Source organism: Triticum aestivum, chromosome 4B, assembly GCF_018294505.1.
Source record: "Triticum aestivum cultivar Chinese Spring chromosome 4B, IWGSC CS RefSeq v2.1, whole genome shotgun sequence".
Taxonomy (NCBI): Eukaryota; Viridiplantae; Streptophyta; class Magnoliopsida; order Poales; family Poaceae; genus Triticum; species Triticum aestivum.
Window position 1 is genome coordinate 603,815,243 of NC_057804.1, and position 11,564 is coordinate 603,826,806.

General features: G+C 42.5%; 1 pseudogene; it reads left to right on the top strand.

Annotated features, from left to right (window-relative positions):
- Window positions 1–1,788: 1,788 nt before the first annotated feature.
- On the top strand, window positions 1,789–5,231 carry LOC123089361 (uncharacterized; annotated as a pseudogene).
- Window positions 5,232–11,564: the final 6,333 nt, after the last annotated feature.

Below are 11,564 nucleotides of genomic sequence, written 5' to 3' on the forward strand. Positions count from 1 at the left end.
AAAATCATCGTTGTTTGTGTTGTACACATAAATGAAATGGAAGACTAGCAACTATAAGTGCATACCTTTTTATTTGGCAGAATACTGAAATTTCCATATTTTATTGAAAGTTTGGAGATGCATATGTTTCCTTAACACATTGGAAACTTTAAGTTTCCTTTTCGTTATTTCTGGAGACATATTTTAGTATTATGACTTTGGCCATATGTTGTCCTCCATTCTAGTGCATTCAATGTCGTCATGTGATTATGTGAATTTTGCAATCTCTTAAGTTGATTTCCATTTTCCTAACAGGCAACATAAAAGGCCCGCCATTGATTAAAAGAAGTCAATACATACCCCAAGGGACAAATTATTACAATGGCCCAGATAACACGTGCCACTCAACCATGCAGGTAGAGGGCACGTGGAGGGCCACATGTCTAGCAAACGCTGGGAGAGTCGACCGAACCTGCTCCACCTCAAAGCCTCACCGCCAAAAATCACCATCGAGTAGGACCGGTAGGCAAACGCCGGTGATGAAGATGATGGCCGACAACCTAAAGGTGGATGAAGACGACTTCATCTAGCATCCTTTGGACATAGAGGATCAATGTCTCACCAACACCGAGGATCCTGTCAAACAACTTGCACCAGAGAGGAATATGCCCCTCAAGCAGGCGGTGGCTTCCTCAAAGAAGTTGAAGCGACACTGAAGATCTGCTTGCCAAGGATATGCATCCAAAGACAACAAATTTGGCCTCCAAGAGGAGGTTGAGAGGGATGGTTGCCATTACATGCACAAGAATTCGACAGAGACTCCTTCCAGCTAGAGAAGTAGATGTGGTATGATAAATCTCCAACTCAAGTGAAGAGGACTGTTGCCTATCCATGGAAGAAGAAAGAGCATGCACCGATTCCAAAGGAGGTCGGTTCAGTTTTTTTGGATACCAATAGTGAAGCACGAGATCTCTAGAAAATGTTATTTTGAGTTTTCGAAGGTATGACAGGTATAAATTTGCAGGAGATTAAGGGATAGGGGCGGGGCAACGATCCAGGGAGATCCCCGACGCAACATTTGACCGACGGCTTGGCACCATCGCGGGGCCAAAAATCAAATGGGAGAAAATGATGGGGAAATCAATGGAAGAGAAGGGAGGTTACTTGGAAGGGCACCTTCGGTACGAATCGAGCAGAGGCCTTTGACGAGGAAGTCGGTGACGAAGACTATACAAAGGACGACCATGATAGGAGCTTGTGTTCAACATATTATGCTTGCTTTGGCTTGCTAATGGCTCTAGATTTTCTTTAGCATGTGCTTTGAGTGTCTAGAAAACTGTATTTCTTTTTGTCTCAAAGTCGAACATTGGTTATGTACCTATTGCTGCGTATTTGACACTTTAGTTTGCCGTACTGTTCCCAACGATCCCACCTTTTATATCAAAACATACATAAAACTGTTTTTGTTTTTGCTAATACATGGCACTCGCTTGCTTTTGGATCTTGGACGCCACCCTTTTCTGGCTACTAAGAATTGATACTTGTGTGTTTGTTTTCCTTGGTATGCTAAAATCTAAAAGTATGCTTAATATTTTGTCTACGTGCTTGGCCAGAGTGTTATTGATACATGGCATACCTTGGGAACATATGGCTCTCTTTCCTGTTTCCTTCTATCCAGATTTTATTTCCAGCTGTTCCCAACCAGCCTCACTTAGCACTCACAAGAAACCCGCCGACCATAGTTCCCACGTCGCAAAACTGATCTGAACCCCAATTAGTCCAATCACCGATTGCCGCCGCCCGAGCATGATGTTTAATTTCAGCAGCAAAGAGGACATGAGCAAGATATTCTCCATCTCATGCGAGTCCCTGAGGCACCCACATCATACACCGTGTCCCCTCCCCCGCAAGGGTGTTCCTCGAGCCGCTGGCGTACCTCGCCGACGTGAGGAACGCCACTACCGTGGAGGCCTTCTCAAGCGGCGGCTACATTGTCCAGGTCATCCTATGCATCATTGACTAGCCTCCTACATGTGCGTCCACTGCCCTGGCCTCACGGATGCCGGCCGCGACATGCCCACCATCCTCTTCTTAGAGAAGGACTTCCTCGTTATTTCCATCCTCTTCCTACCCACCCCGAGAAGGCACTGCAAGTACTTCGTCTATGAGGTCTACCCCGTGCCATCGCTGCGCCTACTCCTAGGTCCCTACCCGCACATCCTCACATCCTCGGATCCCGACCTCCTGCCTTGCCACAATGGCAACCATTTCATCCTAGCTGTGTTTTCCTATTCACCGATCCCTTGGGTTTTTACCCTCCATATCTTCTCCTCTGGGACCTGGGTTTGGAGCGGTAAAGTGTCGCAGGTGGAGCAATCTACATGTTAGCATCAACCTACTACTTTTCTAGAACATGGTTAATATTTCTAGAACTAAAAATCGTGATTCGGGTGTGTGTCCCTATAATGGATTTAGACCGGGCAAGACTGAGGTGACCAGTTCGCCAGACCAGGTTTTATGCTAGCTCTATGCTTCGACCATAACCCTAGTATATCTATGTGTTCCTCTTCACTATATGCATAGCTCCTAGCCCATGTGTATTTGTGTATTCACTATGGTTAGTTTCTTGCATTTTAGCATCCTTTGCGATTTTAACATTTACGTGGTTAGCTTATTGTAGTTTAGAACCATTTACACTTGAACATTTATGTGGTTAGTTCTGGCAATTTAACATGGTTTACATTCTCGATACTTACATTTAGTTCCTTGCAATTGACAATCGTTTACAGTTTTAAGGGTTAGTTTGTTGCAATTGAACGTCATTTACACTCTTAGAACTTAAGTGGTTAGTTTATTTCAATTGAAAGTCGTTAATACTTTTAACACTTAAGTGGTTAGTTTGTTGCAATTGAACGTCATTTACACTTTCAACATTTACATGGGTGGTTTCTTGCAATTTAACATCATTTATATCAAGTGTCTTGTACATGTGGAATTTAAAGATGACGCCTTTGAAAATTGCACCATGCATATCACCTGCAGAGTTGGCATGTGCAACTATCCCGCCATGAAGCAATTTGATTGAAGATCCAATCATGAAAAAAATATAAGTTTGCCTCACTTCAATTAAAAGTATGGATGTATGGATAAACTGATTGCGGAGCCCGTAGTCTGTTCCTTGAGCTACGGTCAGCAAAGTTGTGACATAGACTCTTGGCCTTCCTAGAAGCAAAAACAATTTCAAAGACAAATATATTATGGTGTCCGCATATTTTAGGTATTCAACTTTCTCTTGCACTAGAACGAGGTGAAGAAAGGTGATTTCTAAGTAGAGCATGCATTTTCCACGGAGTAGATGTGTTCTCCGGTATATGATGCAGAAAATTATAGAACAATGGACACATGTTACCTTTTGACCACCATGTCGCCCCCTCCAGGGAGACTCGGGTGGTTCTCCACCCACTCGTGCATCCTCACATCCTCGGATCCTGGCCTCTTGCCCTGCCATGACGACGACTATTTAATCCTGGCTGCATTGTGCTATTCACCAACCCCTTGGGTTTTTACCCTCCATATCTTCTCCTTCAGGACCTGGGTTTGGAGCAGTAAAGTGTCGCAGGTGGATCCATCGTTCCATGTCAGAGCATGGATGACCTTGTTTCTAGCTTCCAAGGTGATTCACTTTGGAGAAGCTCGGATGGGTTGATCTATCGACGGGGATTCTGTTCTGCCTAAGGTGATGCCTAGCAACCCTGACAACGAGAAATTGTCTGTGTGGTTGGATCGGAATGTTGCATACAATAATGGTATGATCAAGTTTGTTGAGATATAATAATATGAAAGACCAGATGTTGATGAAAGGTTGCATGATAACATGGATACACTCTATGAGTCAGACTGCTTGATGAACCCCAAAGATTTTTTTTGGAGGGCCATGACTTTGTACAGAATGAGTTCATGGGACAATTGGAGCAAGGGACTCATGGCTTATGATAAGGAAATCTTGGTTGACTACCCAAGTCATTCTAAGTTGTTGCCTGACCTGACTCTGAGTGACACCTCTGCAAGAGAGTTGACATTCAAGGACCTGCTAGCATCTCACCATGTCCTGACCTTGACATGTGATTGTGATGATGTTGTTTACTTGTTGCGCAAATCCAAATTTTGCAACATAAAGACATGGCTGATCACTGTTGACCTGAAAAGACGATATTAGTTGATATGGCACCATTTTCTTTCAAAGGCTCAGTCCACCCTTGTGCATTGTCCAAGTATCCGGAGATAGCTCCAGGTAATTATGCTAATTCTTGCTTGTTGATTATTTGATTTATTTTTGGAGGCAAAGTACTTTGTTAATGTTTTTTTCGTGAAGCAAGTGCTATGATTATGAGTACATTTGAGTATGCAGATTAGAGACATGTTTTAGTGGTGTATCTCAGTTATCCACTACATTGGGTAGGGTTCACATATTACTCATGTCCTAATAAAAAAATATAAATTTGTTTACAACATCAGCTGGCTTGATGGATCAAAATCAATTAATAAGGACACATGCATCCTTAGTTTGCTGATGCGCCCTTGGTTTTTTGATCTCGAGTCCACCTTGCATGTGCGATGTTTATTATGGTGATTGCATTTTGTTCACATGTGGTTGCTGAGTCTAGGATTAAATCCTGATAGCCGTCATACTGTGTGGGCAAGACTCAAATGGATAAGCATTTATTGTTGTCAAAATTTACCCACATGTGTGGTTCTCAATCTCTGAAATATTTGGGTGTTCTAATTGATCAACAAAGACATGCATCATAGGATGTTCACTGTCAAGTTATATAGGATAGTACTGCAACAAACAAAAAAAGTATTTTTGCAAAATACAATTCAGTCAGCTAAGCACCTGAAAATATTGAATGTGACCTAAAGACGTGACTGTGAACTCTGTGGGGATATAGCAACTTCTAACCACATCGTGTTTTTCTATCCTTTAGCCTTTTTTGAGATTATCTGACAATCGGTTGTGGACTTTTGTGGCTGAACTCTCAGTTGACCATGGTACCTAACAATATTAGATATTTCCTGACCAATTGATGCAATTTCGACAATGAACAATTTAATGGGATTATTATATTTGTTATGTTCTCGTGTTGTGATACATGAGAAATACCATGACCATAAATTGATTTTGGACCCACTGATGCTCATTTATCTCATGTGTCCCTAAAGCAGCAATGGAAGGTAGTTTAGGAGGACAGTGAGGAGCTTGTGACAAAGGCATTTTCCCCTCAATCGCCATCCTCATCATCTCAAAAGCCAACTCAAGCTTCCCTAAAATGCAAACATGGAGATCTTTAAATGGTGGCCCTAGCTTTTGTCGCGCGTCCTCTGGAAGATTTTTTTACTAGGCTATTTTGTGTTCCTATGACTAGCTACCCACCATTTCAGTATTATTAGCTTAACATTATGTGTAGTTCTATTGAGTATGTTTGTATGGTTAACTGGTTTCTCCAATTTGTGGACCCTTCTTGTCTAGTTTGCTTTCATCAAAACCAAGTAGTGAAAAAGCGTACCATTGGTCTAAAATATCTAAGGGTTGGCAAAAGAATCTATTCTCTATATGTGGAATATTAGTTCTTATCAAATCTAATTTAAGAAGCAATACAACACCCTTTCTAACTTCTTGTCTCTTATAGCCCTCCGAAAATGTCGAAAAAGGAGTAGACTTTTTTAGGTAGACATGTGGTAACGGGGCCAGAGGACAAAAAACCACCTAGTTAATTGTTCATCAGTTAGTGTGTACCCAAATCAAGTGGTTGATCTTAACCTCACAGTGATGAATATGACTGTTTTGGAAATGGTTATAGAAGCTTGAAATGAAAAGGGGTTAGTTTTGTTGATAAAAAAATCCTGCCAGACAGATTTTGTCTCAAGTTGAGGCTTCTTTAAACTATAAAACAAGAGCGGGGACCCCCCTCTCTCACCTTACTAGCTGGCGAGGCTATCAAAACTAGTGGAGAGAGATGGATCTGGGGTGGAGGAGAAACACAGGAGGGATGTGGAGGGGAGAGGTAGAGTAAGCAAGGTGGGGGCATCCATTTGTAGCCATGTTGGTTGTGGAATCTTAACTTCAGTGCCACAAAAGTGAAATGTATTACACTCAAGGGATGCATTTGAGAGATGGCACATGGTTGCCTCTTGAATTTTATTTTTTGAAGGTACCCGCATTGTGCGCATCTAATGCAATTTTATGGTTGTGCATTTGCTTTCCAACATTAAATTTGAGACTATCATTCTTAAATACCATTCTTTTCTAGAACAAAACAAGAGCGTGTATGTGTAGTAATAAAATATTGCCATGACAGATATGAACACAATGAGAAGCGTAAGTATTGCAAGCATAGGAGTTATCTTGCAAACCTCTCAAACAAAGTGTCTCTACTTATAGGATTGACTTAACTTATTGTTCCACTTATAAACCATTTGGCAATAGACAACTGAGACCAAAAATATAAAATCAAAGTCTTTATGCATCACTTGGACACACATACACAGATAAATAGATCCTCTATAGCCCCTTCAAAATACCACATTGTCTGTTTAGCATGCCTTACTACAGAGGCACAATGGAGAAGTTCAAGGATATTTTCCATAGTAACCCCATCATCTATTATTTCACCGCACGCAATTCCCCGATTCAATCCATGAGGATCCACATGAATCCTTCAAGGATATTCATGCTATTGAATTCTTGTAGAACCACCCTGAATTACCTTTGCACCAACTCAAACAACCAAGCCCTATGCATGCTGGCCATGATGCCATGAACAAATATAGAGGTATGGCTATCATTGATAGCATCAACTCAACCCCCACTACATAGGACAATGTGTGGGTTGAGCATGTCGACATGAGATTTGAGATCCGAGCTTGATGCCACCAATACATAAGTTAACATCCACCTTCTACTTTATAACTTTGTATTTGGAGGGTAGCCATGCTTCCCCACATACGGGATTCAACTGTTCTTAAATCGAGCAGATCGAGGTGATGAGTGGTCATACCAGGTCTTGATGTAGCTCTACGTCCCTTAGTAAAACCTCAGTAGACCTATGTGCTCCTCTTCATTGTTATGCATAGCTCTTAGCTTTTGTGTATTTTCTATGATTAGTTTCTTATAGTCTAGCATGGTTTACATTTTGACATTATGTGGTTAGCTTCTTGTAATTTAGCATCGCTTATACTTTTAGCATTTTATGTGGTTAGTTCTCTCAGTTTAATGTAGTTTACAAATTTAGCATTTATCTGATTAGTTCTTGCAATATTATGAGGTTTACACTTTTAACATTTATGTAGCTAGTTGTTGCAATTAGTGGTTTACAATTTTAACACTCCACTTATTAGGTTCTTATAGGTTAATGACATTTACACCTTTTGCACTTAATTGGTTAGTTTCTTGCAATTGTTCTAGTTTATAATTTCAACATTTATGCTTGATCTCATGCACACATGATGAAGTTTGTAAGGATGTAATTTCACGAGGGCGCCTTTGAAAACTACATTTTGCCCATTACGTGCAGAGCCGGCTTGAGAAATTGAGGTATTGTGGAGAAATTCAATGAAGGGCCAATCATGGATGACAAGATAAATAAAGATGAGTTTACTGAACAGATGGACCAAGTTGTTTCCTCCGAGCTAGATTAGTTGAGCATGACATCTAGCTCCAATGTGGGTGTCTGCTCCAATTGGTGCAAGTGGAACAATGTGGTTTATGGTTGGGCTGAGAGTTACCACCACTACAAATTCTTCAGCCCATTTCGCAAGAAAGCGAGCTAAGTCGGGTGAGAAACAAATCCAATGATGAAAATCTAGGTGTTGTGGTGGTGACCTAACGAAGTTGCATTGACTTTTTGTGTTCGATAGTTTGCACCATTAGCTTGGATGCTTTCTTTCTTTTTATCACATTCATCATGTGAACTCTATATTGTATCATCTATCTATTTTTATCATATTATGCAGGGAACTGGGAATTGTTGTTTTGGCAAGAGTTCCAATTTGCGAGAAATTCCATGTTTGTCATTTGAAAGATATGGAATTACAGATTAATCATCAGAAGTAAATTGCTGATATATTTGCCCATACAACCATCACAAGTAAATCAGACATATCTTGCCCACACCATGAAGCAAAAAATGGTTTCATGTGAGTGTACCCACAAATGTTTCTAGGGGTAAGGTGAAAGGTAACATGGGGTCTTGCCTTTTCCACTAGGAAGCAGAACAAGATTTAGGTTTAGGATTAACTGTTCGGAAGGAGAGCTAGGTTTGTGAATGAACCTAATAGGAAGCAAGGCAAACGATGGACTAGCACAAATCAAATTTGGTGGCCATAGGCACAACAAGAAAATTTGGTTGTCACAAGAACACCGACGGGTAATTCTTTTGGCTCCCGACAAAGCATCACACTCATGTAGCATTTCTAGAACAACTGAAAGTGTCATAATAAAACAAAATGTCCCTACTGTTTATCCCTCATCTGGAAGACCTCTTTGTTATCTCTTTTGTCCTTCTCTTCTCTGTTTCTCCTCCCTATATCTATCACATGATATGTTAATCAAAGTGTTCCTTCTTTTGCAAAAAAGAAAATTACATCCTGCATTTATGTCTTGCTGACTACTAGAGGCTTAAGATTGGGGTTTTCTTTTACAAGCTAGTAGAAATCTACCAAAAGCACTAAGTTTTAGCATTCATGTAGTTAGCTGTTGCAATTTTATGTCGTTTACACTTTTAACACTTCACTGATTAGGTTCTCGTAGTTGAACGTTGTTTACACTTTCAATACTTACGTGTTTTGCTTTTTGCAACTTAACATAGTTTTATATCGAGTGTCAACTTATGCTAGAGCTCAAACACATGATCATTTTGCATCAGTGGATGTCCATGAAAACCACATTGTGCCCGTCGCTTGCAGAGCCGATCTATGCAACTATGATGTCGTGGATAAATTTGATGAAGAGTCGATCGTGGATGACAAGCTCAAGAAATATGAGGTTGTTGAATAGATGGAACCAGATGTATATAGGATAGGATATGTTAGTTCAATGAAAATTAAAATAAGTATACCAAAGTGTACGTAATTGATAGCAATATAGCATGAACCATACTTAAATTATAAATATGTTTGGGATGTATCATCTTCTTCCATCTCCTCTTCCACATCTCACTCTCTTTCTCACCACCACTCTGCCACCATGAACCCCTTCCCACCAGCCCTAGATGGACAACATTGCTCCTCGGGTGCTCATGCGACGACCACTTAAAGTTTGTGAAGTCTATGGAGGTGTACTATCAGTTCAACACCGTGGACGAGATTATCAAGGAGGCAGAAGTTGTGCTCTCGTAGGCAATGAAGACTGAGATAGAGAAGATGCTGCCTGACACAACCAAAGGTGCTATGTACGTGGACATACTGTTGTGGAGATGGAGGAGGCCAAGTTGCAAGATTTAGGTCAAAGAGCTAGATGGGCCAAGTACAGGTCTACCATTGTGGTGGCACCGACCACCATTGTTCTGGGATATGATAATGAGGAGGAGATGGTGGAATTTTGCAATGCCAAGTGGTCGAGATAGTGGCCATGGTTCCTGAACCTGGCTCCTCTACAATGCCATTGTAGGTCGAAGAGTCCAACATGAAGGTTACCACCGCTCCAAGCACCTCTAGGCTCGCTGCGCCTAGTTAAAATAGAGGGATGTTAGAGGATTCTAATCGATTTAACCCCCTTTTAGTCAAAATCCTCCCCAATACCCTTGTACATACTAACCGAACAAGCCTTAAACAACATCTCTTAGTTAATTAATGCCTAAATCAATCACTCTCCATTAAACCGATGTGTGAAGTTTAATCGATGGGTAAATGATGCCTTAATTGATCCATGTGAAGGTGTGGAGAGAGGGCTTACCTCCATTCACAAAGGCACGAAAGAGAGGTGAAAACCAGTGATGAAGCCGGTACTTGCCATCCAGATCTTTCCTCCTACGACGGTCACTGCCGCTGGTGAGAATGGAGAGAGGGGAGAGTGAGCATTGAGAAATGAGTGAAGGGATTTATGGTTCCACACCGAAACAATGCGGTGTATCTCGCGTGTCCCACACGTGCACCTGCCTGCAACCATGAGCGATCGCTCCCATCGCTTGGGTGTAGCTCACTGGAAGTAGTTCATTCTGCCGTTCCTCCAGAGCCAGTCCGAATAGTGCTTTAATATTCATGCCATGTAGGCCCAATAGTAAAAGCAGACATCCAAATGGGCCAATTTGGCTCCCTAGAGCCCACATGGGCCTCATGAAGCCTACTGTCGGTGTCAAAACTGGCGGATCTCGGGTAGGGGGTCCCGAACTGTGCATCTAGGCGGATGGTAACAGGAGACAAGGGACACGATGTTTTTACCCAGGTTCGGGCCCTCTCGATGGAGGTAAAACCCTACTCCTGCTTGATTAATATTGATGATATGGGTAGTACAAGAGTAGATCTACCACGAGATCAGAGAGGCTAAACCCTAGAAGCTAGCCTATGGTATGATTGTTGTTCGTCCTACGGACTAAAACCCTCCGGTTTATATAGACAACGGAGAGGGCTAGGGTTACACAGAGTCGGTTACAATGGGAGGAGATCTACATATCCGTATCGCCAAGCTTGCCTTCCACACCAAGGAAAGTCCCATCCGAACACGGGACGAAGTCTTCAATCTTGTATCTTCATAGTCCAAGAGTCCGGCCAAAGGTTATAGTCCGGTCATCCGGACACCCCCTAATCCGGGACTCCCTCAGTAGCCCCTGAACCAGGCTTCAATGACGACGAGTCCGGCGCACAGATTGTCTTCGGCATTGCAAGGCGGGTTCCTCCTCCGAATACTTCATAGAAGATTTTGAACACAAGGATAGTGTTTGGCTCTGCAAAATAAGTTCCACATACTACCACAGAGAGAATAATGTTTGCACAAATCTAATCTGCTGATGTATTCCACAACGTGACATCACGCCACGGCCAAGCCTTTATTCGAATCGTTTTACTGTCCCACCTCGGCGTGTTTAGCGAGGTGGTTTCCTTGGCACGTCTTGTCAAAGCAGAGATCGTGTCCCCTTATTCCATGATTCTCATCAGCACGGGCATGGGTAACCCAACCGTGCCATTAATTACGACGCTTGGGAGATAAGCGAGTTTTACCAGGCTGGTGGGGGCACATAGTTTCGTCCGCCCATATAAGGGGATAAGGATCCACCTTTTCCATCTACGCCTTCTTCCTCGTTCGCTTATCCATTTCCACGCACTCGAGCTCCAGCGCCCAAGTCTGCACTTCCCACCTCAACCTTCTCCAGCCATGTACGGAGCGGGAGGCAGATGGATGGCCTCCTCCGTCACGGAGGGGCACATCAAAAAGTTGAGGAAAGCCGGATACTTGTCCAACGACATTGCGCACCGACTTCCCGACGAGGGGCAGCTCGTCCCCACCCCCAGGCCCCATGAGAGGGTGGTGTTCCTCCCCCATTTCCTCTGCGGACTGGGCTTCCCACTCCACCCATTTGTCCGGGGGCTCATGT